Genomic DNA, 13095 nt, shown 5'->3' on the forward strand with positions numbered 1-13095 from the left:
GTGACACACGAGCGGCGCTGACGCTCACTGAATGACACACTGTAAGCCTTGTTTAACAACACACTGTAAGGGTATGCTTATACTGTAAACCTTAGTACTGTAATATTACCACAATGTAACGCTTATTGACCTTGATTATATGAAAGCTATTTGAGCGATTGAGACGCTCCGAAACCCTTTACAATAACTAGTGAAACACACAAGACCTGGTAAGGTTCCAACACCTTCTTCGAAGATACTTTAGTATAAAAAGGGGAAAAACAGTTACAGCTTATACACTACAGACCTAACATCAATACCTAAACAGAATAACAAGAAATAAATGTGAACAATAACGGACGATAGCAAACAGAATAAACACAAAGAGAATAAAATGGCAAACACTTAAAGGATAACAAAATGAGAACGAATGGCGTACATAAAGAATTACAAAATGAATAACACAATGGCTACCACAATGGCTACAGAGAAACTTACACACGTGGGAATGATTCGCAAGCGCGTTCTGGACCAGCCCTCAGCCTTCAGCGTTGAAAACCTTTGTAGAGAGAGTGAGTGCTGGTCCAGCAATGGTGGCCTTTATATACACAACATACAGTACGATACAATGGTCCCTACAATCTCATTGTTCATTGGACACAGGAATGTGTCTCTGCATTATAACAAAAGGTCATAGGTGGATTCGAACAGGTGGGCTGTGTCTATTTCCAACTGCTCAGGTGGGAGGTATCATCAGGATTCCCGCCGCATGGATAATGAACAGTAAAGACAGTAAATGTCTAGAAACTACTTTTAAACATAACTATACGCAGGAGCGAACAATCTCTTCCTAACCAACACCGAAATGTTACATTTAAAATACTCTACAGTTGGATACTAGACATCACCGTTCTACCTTTGTCTGACCCTTCATATCATGCAAAGAGGAATTTCTCTGTCCAAGAACCGTTTACACTGAACATACTTTCTGACATTGTTAGGGGAAATACTATCTATAAAACACACTATTTTGGTTAAATATGTTGCGATCGAGTCGCTCGCTAGATGCTCACAAACTCCGCCGTAAATACACATCTCCATGCGCAGGAGACGTCGGAGCGTCCCTTATGCAACCTGAGGGGATGCGTACGCACGGGGGAGTGGGTGCACGAGCAGCGGGCATGTGCATTGGGGTTAGTACAAGGCATTGTGAATCACGATATTTTTCGACTTTGACATTGGGCACACTAAAAAGACTTAAGACTGGGTGTGAACTGGCTCCTCCCTCTATACCCCTCCTCCAGACCTCAGTTATAGGAACTGTGCCCAGGAGAGACTAACAGTACAAGGAAAGATTTTTGTCTTAACTAAGGGCTACCAAATTACCAGCCCACACCATAAACATACCATACAACCGGAATAATGCCAAACCAGATAACAGTATGCATAAAACTCCAGCAACCAGCTGCAACAAACCAATACACAAGTCGTGTATAAACTAACTTAACCAGTAAGAAAATATATAATGCAAGTAATAGTCCGCACTGGGATGGGCGCCCAGCATCCTCTACGGACTAGGAGAAAAGGATTTAACGGTGAGTACCAAAATCCTATTTTCTCTTACGTCCTAGAGGATGCTGGGGACTCCAAAAGGACCATGGGGATTATACCAAAGCTCCAGAACGAGCGGGAGAGTGCGGACGACTCTGCAGCACCGACTGAGCAAACGCCAGGTCCTCATCGGCCAGGGTATCGAACTTCTAGAATTTAGCAAAAGTGTTCGAACCCGACCAAGTAGCCGCTCGGCAAAGATGTAGTGCCGAAACACCTTGGGCAGCCGCCCAAGATGAGCCCACCTTTCTGGTAGAATGGGCTTTAACCGACTTCGGAACCGGCAACCCCACCGAAGAATGAGCTTGCTGGATCGTACTACAAATCCAGCGTGCAATAGTCTGTTTTGATGCGGGATTACCAACCTTGTTGGCCGCATACAAAACAAACAACGCTTCAGTTTTCCTAGTAACAGCTGTCCTAGAAACGTAAACTTTTAACGCTCTTACAACATCCAGAGATTTTGGAATCGCCACTTCTTCCGTAGCTACCGGAACCACAATAGGTTGGTTAATGTGAAATGACGAAACCACCTTCGGTAGAAATTGTTGACGAGTCCTCAATTCCGCCCTATCCGCATGAAAAATCAAGTACGGACTCTCATGAGATAAAGCTGCCAATTCCGATACTCGCCTGGCAGATGCCAGCGCCAAAAGCATAACTACCTTCCAAGTGAGAAATTTTAATTCAACCGTCCGCAAAGGTTCAAACCAGGAAGACATGAGGAACCGTAAGATGACATCAAGGTCCCATGGCGCTACAGGCGGTACAAACGGTGGATTGATATGCATTACACCCTTTACAAAAGTCTGAACCTCTGGGAGGGCAGCTAACTCTTTTTGAAAGAAAATAGACAAAGCCGAAATTTGCACTTTGATGGAACCCAATTTCAGGCCTGCATCTACACCCGCCTGTAAAAAGTGGAGAAAACGACCCAAGTGAAAATCCTCCGCAGGAGCCTTTTTAACCTCACACCAGGAAACATATTTCCTCCCGATACGGTGATAGTGTTTCGCCGTTACCTCTTTCCTAGCCTTAATGAGAGTTGGAATGACCTCCCTGGGAATACCCTTACGAGCTAAGATCTGGCGCTCAACCTCCATGCCGTCAAACGCAGCCGCGGTAAGTCCGGAAACACGCATGGACCCTGTAACAGATCCTCTCTTAGAGGAAGCGGCCAAGGATCTTCCACCAGTAAGTCCTGAAAATCCGGGTACCAGGCCCTTCTTGGCCAGTCTGGGACGACGAGAATCGCCTGAACCCTTGCTCGACGAATGATCCCCAGCACCTTTGGAATGAGAGGAAGAGGAGGGAACACATACACCAACTGGAAGACCCACGAAGACACCAGGGCGTCCACCGCCGTGGCTTGTGGGTCCCTTGACCTGGAACAATACCTCGGGAGCTTCTTGTTGAGCCGAGACGCCATCATGTCTATCAACGGAATTCCCCAGCGTCTTGTCACTTCTGCAAATACCTCTTGGTGCAGAGCCCACTCTCCCGGATGGAGGTCGTGTCTGCTGAGGAAATCCGCTTCCCAGTTGTCCACCCCCGGTAGGAAAACTGCTGACAGTGCGCTGACGTGTTGTTCCGCCCAGCGAATTAGCTTTGTGGCCTCCGCCATTGCTGCTCTGCTCCTCGTTCCGCCTTGCCGGTTTATATGGGCCACCGCTGTGATGTTGTCTGACTGTACCAGGACCGGTCGACCCTGAAGAAGACTTCTTGCTTGGAGCAGGCCGTTGTAAATGGCTCTTAACTCTAGAACATTTATGTGGAGACAGGCTTCCTGGAGTGACTATTTTCCCTGGAAATTTCTTCCTTGGGTGACTGCGCCCCAGCCCCGGAGACTTGCATCTGTTGTCAGAAGTACCCAATCCTGGATACCGAATCGGCGTCCCCCCAGGAGGTGATGAGCTTGTAGCCACCACAGGAGAGAAATTCTGGCTCTGGGAGATAGACTTATCTTCCGGTGAATGTGTAGGCGAGACCCGGACCATTTGCTCAGCAAGTCCCACTGAAATACGCGGGCGTGAAATCTGCCGTATAGAATGGCTTCGTACGCCGCAAACATCTTCCCCAGAACCCGAGTACAATGATGGATCGACACACTCGTCGGCTTCAGAAGTTCTCTGACCATCGTCTGCAATTCCAGAGCCTTTTCTTCTGGAAGGAATACCTTCTGTAACTCCGTGTCCAGAATCATGCCCAGAAAAGGAAGCCGAGTGGTCGGAATCAACTGGGATTTCGGCAAACTGAGGACCAATCCGTGTTGTCGCAGAATCGATATAGACAACTCTACACTTGTCAGCAATCGTTCCTTGGACCTCGCCTTTATCAGGAGATCGTCCAAGTACGCGATAATTGAAACCCCTTGTTTGCGAAGAAGAACCATCATTTCCGCCATGACCTTGATGAAAATCCTCGGAGCCGTGGAAAGCCCAAACGGCAACGTCTGAAATTGGTAATGAGAATCCTGTATCGCAAACCTGAGGAAAATATGATTTTACTCACCGGTAAATCTATTTCTCGTAGTCCGTAGTGGATGCTGGGGACTCCGTAAGGACCATGGGGAATAGACGGGCTCCGCAGGAGACTGGGCACACTAAAAGAAAGATTTGGTACTACCTGGTGTGCACTGGCTCCTCCCTCTATGCCCCTCCTCCAGACCTCAGTTAGGATACTGTGCCCGGAAGAGCTGACACAAGGAAGGATTTTGAATCCCGGGTAAGACTCATACCAGCCACACCAATCACACCGTATAACTCGTGATATTAAACCCAGTTAACAGTATGAAATACAACTGAGCCTCTCAGATGGCTCAACAATAACCCTTTAGTTAGGCAATAACTATATACAAGTATTGCAGACAATCCGCACTTGGGATGGGCGCCCAGCATCCACTACGGACTACGAGAAATAGATTTACCGGTGAGTAAAATCTTATTTTCTCTGACGTTCTAGTGGATGCTGGGGACTCCGTAAGGACCATGGGGATTATACCAAAGCTCCCAAACGGCGGGAGAGTGCGGATGACTCTGCAACACCGAATGAGAGAACTCAAGGTCCTCCTCAGCCAGGGTATCAAATTTGTAGAATTTAGCAAACGTGTTTGCCCCTGACCAAGTAGCAGCTCGGCAAAGTTGTAAAGCCGAGACCCCTCGGGCAGCCGCCCAAGATGAGCCCACCTTCCTCGTGGAATGGGCTTTCACTGATTTAGGATGCGGCAATCCAGCCGCAGAATGCGCCAGCTGAATTGTGCTACAAATCCAGCGAGCAATAGTCTGCTTAGAAGCAGGAGCACCTATTTTATTGGGTGCATACAGGATAAAAAGCGAGTCAGTTTTCCTGACTCCAGCCGTCCTGGAAACATAAATTTTCAAGGCCCTGACTACGTCCAGTAACTTGGAATCCTCCAAGTCCCTAGTAGCCGCAGGCACCACAATAGGTTGGTTCAAGTGAAAAGCTGATACCACCTTAGGGAGAAACTGGGGACGAGTCCTCAATTCTGCCCTATCCATATGGAAAATCAGATAAGGGCTTTTACATGACAAAGCCGCCAATTCTGACACACGCCTGGCCGAAGCCAAGGCCAATAACATGACCACTTTCCACGTGAGATATTTGAGATCCACGGTTTTAAGTGGTTCAAACCAATGTGATTTCAGGAAATTCAATACCACATTGAGATCCCAAGGTGCCACAGGAGGCACAAAAGGGGGCTGAATATGAAGCACTCCCTTTACAAAAGTCTGAACTTCAGGCAGTGAAGCCAGTTCTTTCTGGAAGAAAATCGACAGAGCCGAAATCTGGACCTTAATGGAACCCAATTTTAGGCCCATAGTCACTCCTGACTGTAGGAAGTGCAGAAAACGACCCAGCTGAAATTCCTCTGTAGGGGCCTTCCTGGCCTCACACCACGCAACATATTTCCGCCAAATGCGGTGATAATGGTTTGCGGTTACTTCTTTCCTGGCTTTTATCAGCGTAGGAATGACTTCCTCCGGAATGCCCTTTTCCTTTAGGATCCGGAATTCAACCGCCATGCCGTCAAACGCAGCCGCGGTAAGTCTTGGAACAGACAGGGCCCCTGCTGTAGCAGATCCTGTCTGAGCGGTAGAGGCCATGGGTCCTCTGATAAAATTTCTTGAAGTTCCGGGTACCAAGCTCTTCTTGGCCAATCCGGAACCACGAGTATCGTTCTTACTCCTCGCCTTTTTATTATTCTCAGTACCTTTGGTATGAGGGGCAGAGGAGGGAACACATAAACCGACTGGTACACCCACGGTGTCACTAGAGCGTCCACAGCTATCGCCTGAGGGTCCCTTGACCTGGCGCAATATCTCTTTAGCTTCTTGTTGAGGCGGGACGCCATCATGTCCACCTGTGGCCTTTCCCAGCGGTTTACCAACAGTAGGAAGACTTCTGGATGAAGTCCCCACTCTCCCGGGTGTAGGTCGTGTCTGCTGAGGAAGTCTGCTTCCCAGTTGTCCACTCCCGGAATGAACACTGCTGACAGTGCTAGTACGTGATTTTCCGCCCATCGGAGAATCCTTGTGGCTTCTGCCATGGCCACCCTGCTTCTTGTGCCGCCCTGTCGGTTTACATGGGCGACTGCCGTGATGTTGTCTGATTGGATCAGAACCGGCTGGTTTTGAAGCAGGGGTCTTGCCTGACTTAGGGCATTGTAAATGGCCCTCAGTTCCAGAATGTTTATGTGTAGGAACGACTCCTGACTTGACCAAAGTCCCTGGAAGTTTCTTCCCTGTGTGACTGCGCCCCAGCCCCGAAGGCTGGCATCCGTGGTCACCAGGACCCAGTCCTGTATGCCGAAACCGCGGCCCACTAGAAGATGAGCACTCTGCAGCCACCACAGTAGAGAAATCCTGGTCCTTGGAGACAGGGTTATCAGTTGATGCATCTGAAGATGCGATCCCGACCACTTGTCCAAGAGGTCCCACTGGAAGGTCCTTGCATGGAACCTGCCGAATGGAATTGCTTCGTACGAAGCCACCATTTTTCCCAGGACTCGTGTGCAGTGATGCACCGATACCAGTTTTGGTTTTAGGAGGTCTCTGACTAGAGAAGACAGCTCCTCGGCTTTCTCCTGCGGGAGAAACACTTTTTTCTGTTCTGTGTCCAGAATCATCCCCAGGAACAGTAAGCGTGTGGAAGGAACCAGTTGTGACTTTGGAATGTTTAGAATCCAGCCATGCTGTTGTAGCACTTCCCGAGATAGTGCTACTCCGACCAGTAACTGCTCCCTGGACCTCGCCTTTATTAGGAGATCGTCCAAGTACGGGATAATTAAAACTCCCTTTTTTCGAAGGAGTATCATCATTTCTGCCATTACCTTGGTAAACGCCCTCGGTGCCGTGGACAGTCCAAACGGTAGTGTCTGGAATTGGTAATGGCAATCCTGTACCACAAATCTGAGGTACTCCTGGTGAGGAAGGTAAATTGGGACATGCAGGTAAGCATCCTTGATGTCCAGAGATACCATGTAATCCCCCTCGTCCAGGCTTGCAATAACCGCCCTGAGCGATTCCATCTTGAACTTGAATCTTTTTATGTATGTGTTCAAGGATTTCAAATTTAAAATGGGTCTCACCGAACCGTCCGGTTTCGGTACCACAAACAGTGTGGAATAGTAACCCCGTCCTTGTTGAAGTAGGGGTACTTTGACTATCACCTGCTGGGAATACAGCTTGTGAATTGCCTCTAGTACAGCCTCCTTGCCCGAGGGAGTTGTCGGTAAGGCCGATTTGAGGAAATGGCGGGGGGGAGGCGCCTCGAATTCCAGCTTGTACCCCTGAGATACTACTTGAAGGATCCAGGGATCCACCCATGAGCGAACCCACTGATCGCTGAAATTTTTGAGGCGGCCCCCCACCGTACCTGGCTCCGCCTGTGGAGCCCCACCGTCATGCGGCGGATTTGGAAGAAGCGGGGGAGGACTTTTGTTCCTGGGAACCTGCTGCGTGGTGCAGCTTTTTTCCCCTTCCTCTGCCTCTAGACAGAAAGGACCCGCCTTTTTCCCGCCTGTTTTTCTGGGGTCGAAAGGACTGTACCTGATAATACGGCGCTTTCTTAGACTGTGAGGGGACATGGGGTAAAAATGCTGACTTCCCAGCTGTTGCTGTGGAAACAAGGTCTGAGAGACCATCCCCGAATAACTCCTCACCCTTATAAGGCAAAACTTCCATGTGCCTTTTAGAATCTGCATCCCCTGTCCACTGCCGAGTCCATAAGCCTCTCCTAGCAGAAATGGACAATGCACTTATTCTAGATGCCAGCCGGCAGATCTCCCTCTGTGCATCTCTCATGTACAAGACTGAGTCTTTTATATGCTCTACGGTTAGCAATATAGTGTCCCTGTCTAGGGTGTCAATATTTTCTGACAGGGAATCTGACCAAGCAGCAGCAGCACTGTACATCCACGCTGAAGCAATAGCTGGTCTCAGTATAACACCAGTGTGTGTATATATAGACTTTAGGATAGCCTCCTGCTTTCTATCAGTAGATTCCTTTAGGGCGGCCGTATCCGGAGACGGTAGTGCCACCTTTTTAGACAAACGTGTGAGCGCTTTATCCACCCTAGGGGGAGTTTCCCAACGTGACCTATCCTCTGGCGAGAAAGGGAACGCCATTAGTAATTTTTTTGAAATCACCAATTTCTTATCAGGGAAAGCCCACGCTTCTTCACACACTTCATTTAATTCTTCAGATGGGGGAAAAACTATTGGTAGTTTTTTCTCCCCAAACATAATACCCTTTTTTGAGGTACCTGGGTTTATATCAGAAAGGTGTAAAACCTCTTTCATTGCCTCAATCATGCCACGAATGGCCCTAGTGGACATTAAATTTGACTCATCGTCGTCGACACTGGTATCAGTATCCGTGTCGACATCTGTGTCTGCCATCTGAGGTAGTGGGCGTTTTAGAGCCCCTGATGGCCTTTGAATTGCCTGGGCAGGCACGAGCTGAGAAGCCGGCTGTCCCGCATTTGGCATGTCGTCAAATTTTTTATGTAAGGAGTCGACACTTGCACGTAATTCCTTCCATAAGTCCATCCACTCAGGTGTCTGCCCCGCAGGGGGTGACATCACATTTATAGGCATCTGCTCCGCCTCCACATAAGCCTACTCATCAAACATGTCGACACAGCCGTACCGACACACCGCACACACACACACAGGGAATGCTCATAAAGGAGACAGGACCCCACAAAAGCCCTTTGGGGAGACAGAGAGAGAGTATGCCTGCACACACCAGAGCGCTATATAATGCAGGGACTAACTGAATTATGTCCCCTATAGCTGCTATAATATTTACTGCGCCTCAAATCTGTGCCCCCCCTCTCTTTTTTACCCTTTTCTGTAGTGTAGACTGCAGGGGAGAGTCAGGGAGCTTCCTTCCAGCGGAACTGTGAGGGAATAATGGCGCCAGTGTGCTGAGGGAGATGGCTCCGCCCCTTTTTCGGAGGACTTTTCTCCCGCTTTTTTCTGTATTCTGGCAGGGGTAATTACCACATATATAGCCTCTGGGGCTATATATTGTGGTTATTTTGCCAGCCAAGGTGATATTATTGCTGCTCAGGGCGCCCCCCCCCCAGCGCCCTGCACCCTCAGTGACCGGAGTGTGAAGTGTGTATGAGGAGCAATGGCGCACAGCTGCAGTGCTGTGCGCTACCTTGGTGAAGACTGAAGTCTTCTGCCGCCGATTTTCCGGACCATCTACTTGCTTCTGGCTCTGTAAGGGGGACGGCGGCGCGGCTCCGGGAACGAACACCAAGGACGGGTCCTGCGGTCGATCCCTCTGGAGCTAATGGTGTCCAGTAGCCTAAGAAGCCCAAGCTAGCTGCAAGCAGGTAGGTTCGCTTCTTCTCCCCTTAGTCCCTCGTTGCAGTGAGCCTGTTGCCAGCAGGTCTCACTGTAAAATAAAAAACCTAATATATATACTTTCTTTCTAGGAGCTCAGGAGAGCCCCTAGTGTGCATCCAGCTCGGCCGGGCACAGAAATCTAACTGGGGTCTGGAGGAGGGGCATAGAGGGAGGAGCCAGTGCACACCAGGTAGTACCAAATCTTTCTTTTAGTGTGCCCAGTCTCCTGCGGAGCCCGTCTATTCCCCATGGTCCTTACGGAGTCCCCAGCATCCACTAGGACGTCAGAGAAAACCTGATGCGGAGGATATATCGGCACATGTAAGTAGGCATCCTTTATGTCGACTGATGCCCTAAACCCCCCCCCTCCAGGCTGGCAATCACCGCTCGAAGGGATTCCATCTTGAACCTGAAGACTTTCAAGTATGGATTGAGGGATTTTAGATTTAGAATTGGTCTGACCGAACCGTCCGGTTTCGGTACCACAAAGAGGCTCGAGTAGAACCCCTCCCCCCACTGGGATGGAGGAACGGGAACAATGACCCTCTGTAGACACAATTTTTGAATGGCCGCCCGGACCACCTCCCTGTCCGGAAGAACCACTGGTAATGCCGAAATGAAGAACCGGTGAGGGGGCATCTCCTGAAACTCCAGTTTGTATCCTTGAGACACTATTTCTAACACCCAAGGATCCAGGTCTGATTGAATCCAGACCTGGCTGAATACCTGAAGACGGCTCCCTACCAGTCCGGACTCCCCCAGGGAAGCCCCAGCGTCATGTGGTGGACTTGGTAGCAGCCGGGGAGGACTTCTGGTCCTGTGCACCTGAGGTTGCAGGAATTTTTCTTCCACGTCCTCTACCCTTTTAGGCGAGGAAAGACAAACCCTTTCCACGCCTGTATTTATTGTGACGAAAGGACTGCATTTGCTGATGTGGTGCCCTCTTTTGTTGTGTGGGAACATAAGGAAGAAAAGAGGACTTACCCGCAGTCGCCGTCGAGACTAGGTCCGCCAGGCCGTCCCCAAACAAAACCGTACCTTTAAAGGGTAGAGCTTCCATAGACCTCTTGGAGTCGGCATCAGCATTCCATTGATGGATCCACAAGGCCCTCCTGGCAGATATCGACATGGCATTGGTCCTTGATCCCAAGAGACAGATGTCCCTTGCCGCGTCCTTCAGGTAATCTGCAGCGTCCTTAATATAACCAGGAGTTACAAGGACATTATCTCTATCAAGAGTATCCATGTCACTAGCTAAATTCTCCGCCCATTTAGCAATAGCACTACTCACCCATACCGACGCCACAGCAGGTCTGAGCAATGCACCCGTATTAGCGAAAATGGACTTCAGACACGTCTCCAACTTGCGATCCGCCGGATCCTTGAGAGCTGCCGTGTCAGGAGACGGAAGCTCCACCTTCTTAGACAAACGGGATAGAGCTTTATCAACGGTTGGAGATGCCTCCCATTTTTCCCTCACATCAGAGGGAAAAGGATACACCATAAAAATCCTCTTGGGAATCTGCCATTTCTTATCCGGCGATTCCCAAGCCTTTTCACAAAGAGTATTCATTTCATGAGAGGGGGGAAACTTTACCTCAGGTTTCTTCCCCTTGAATAAGCAAATCCTTGTTTCCTGCACCGCAGGTTCATCAGAAATGTGCAACACATCCTTTATAGCCACAATCATGTACTGAATACTCTTAACTAAACGTGGATGTAACGCCGCCTCAGTGAAATCGACCTCGGAATCAGAGTCCGTGTCGGTATCCGTATCCCCCACCTGAGTAAAAGGCCTCTTATGGGACCCGGATGGGGTCTGTATCTGTAATAAAGTGCCTCGGCACCTACGATCTTTTGCCGGCTCAGTAACCTCAGTAACATGCCCCCAAGGGGGCCCCCCCAACGCCCTGCACCCAGTGACAAGCGTTGGTGATGTGTGTGTGGGAGCATGGAGCACAGCGTTACCGCTGTGCTTTACCTTCCGTCACTGAAGTCTTCTGCCGTCCTGAAGTCTTCTGTTCTTCTCATACTCACCCGACTTCTGGCTTCTGTGAGGGGGTGACGGCGTGGCTCCGGAAACAAGCAGCTAGGCGCACCAAGTGATCGAACCCTCTGGAGCTAATGGTGTCCAGTAGCCGAGAAGCAGAGCCTTGAAACTCACAGAAGTAGGTCTGCTTCTCTCCCCTCACTCCCACGCTGCAGGAAGCCTGTAGCAAGCAGGGCTCCCTGAAAATAAAAAACCTAACAAAAAGTCTTTTCCTAGAGAAACTCAGGAGAGCTCCCCTAGTGTGCATCCAGTCACTTCTGGGCACAAAGTCTAACTGGAGGAGTGGCATAGAGGGAGGAGCCAGTTCACACCCAGTCAAAGTCTTTTTAGTGTGCCCAAGCTCCTGCGGATCCCGTCTATACCCCATGGTCCTTTTGGAGTCCCCAGCATCCTCTAGGACGTAAGAGAAATGAAATTCCCATTAAAAAGACGCCCACAAAGATCACTCCCTGATCCTTTGTTCCTGACCAGATTATGGGCTCTGTTGTTGTTCAGATGGGACTCCATGAGATCTATCTCTGGCCAACCCCACTTGTCTACCTGAGTCTGAAACGACTTTAAGGTATAAAGCCCATTCGCTTACGTGAATGGCGTGCGACTGAGAAATCTGCTCTTCAGTTTAGGACTCTCCGGAACAAACACTGTGGACAAGGCTGGAAGATGGAGTTCTGCACACTTTAGTATGTGACTTACCTCCTTCCTTGCTGTTTAGCTGCGTGTTCCTCTCTGAAGGTTGAGGTACACTACTGCCATTTCCTTGTCCTTGCGGATCTTGACCGGTTTTCCTTTAGGAATGTCCCATGCCTGAATCAGGACCCAATATATGGCCCGAGGTGCTAACAGGTTTATTAGCAGGCAACTTTCTTCTGTGGCCCATAGTCCCTGGAATCATAATCTTCCAGACAATGGCCCCCACAGCCCTGAAGACTGGCATATGTTGTCAGGATCTCCCAACATGATATCCAAAAGGGGTGTCCTCTGGCCAAGATGGAATGTCTGTAGCCCCCAGGCTACTGACTTTCTTACCCTTTCTGCCAGTACCACATGCTTGTTTGTGTTATACGGACAGCACCTGGTGTTTCCAGGGGGTCTCCCATCCAAGTACCTACCAGGCCCCACACTGCTTAGCTTGCAAGATCAGGTGAGATTGGGCATATCCAGTGTGGTATGGCTGTAGATGGTTATTGTCCATCTGGCCCATCTACACCCCCTGGTATTCACAGGTGGTCTCTTATCAGAGAATTTAACCAAGCACAACACTGCTTAACTTCCAACATCAATGAGATTGGGCATATCCAGTGTGATGCGGCTGTAGATGGAAACAGATGCTGGAGAGGTCTTGAGTTGAATTGTGCCACTCCACCATGTCTATTCACCATCAAACCCATCATTCGCATTGCTGCGTGAATTTATATTGTTTGAATGTGTAACAACTCCTGAGTCCTTAACTGCACCATTGATATCTTGTTCCGAGGTAACTATTTTCTGCAGACTTGAATTCAGTACAGCCCCACCGTGAGCCATCCGTAGTTACTGAACCAGAGATGATTTTGCCAATTTATGAACAACCCCTGC

The 13095-nt window shown here is 49.3% G+C and overlaps 1 pseudogene; it reads right to left on the reverse strand.

Annotated features, from left to right (window-relative positions):
• Positions 1 to 12580: 12580 nt before the first annotated feature.
• LOC134963400 (5S ribosomal RNA) lies at positions 12581 to 12699 on the reverse strand (annotated as a pseudogene).
• Between the last annotated feature and the right edge of the window lie 396 nt (positions 12700 to 13095).

Source organism: Pseudophryne corroboree, chromosome 9 (assembly GCF_028390025.1).
Source record: "Pseudophryne corroboree isolate aPseCor3 chromosome 9, aPseCor3.hap2, whole genome shotgun sequence".
In the NCBI taxonomy this organism is placed as follows: Eukaryota; Metazoa; Chordata; class Amphibia; order Anura; family Myobatrachidae; genus Pseudophryne; species Pseudophryne corroboree.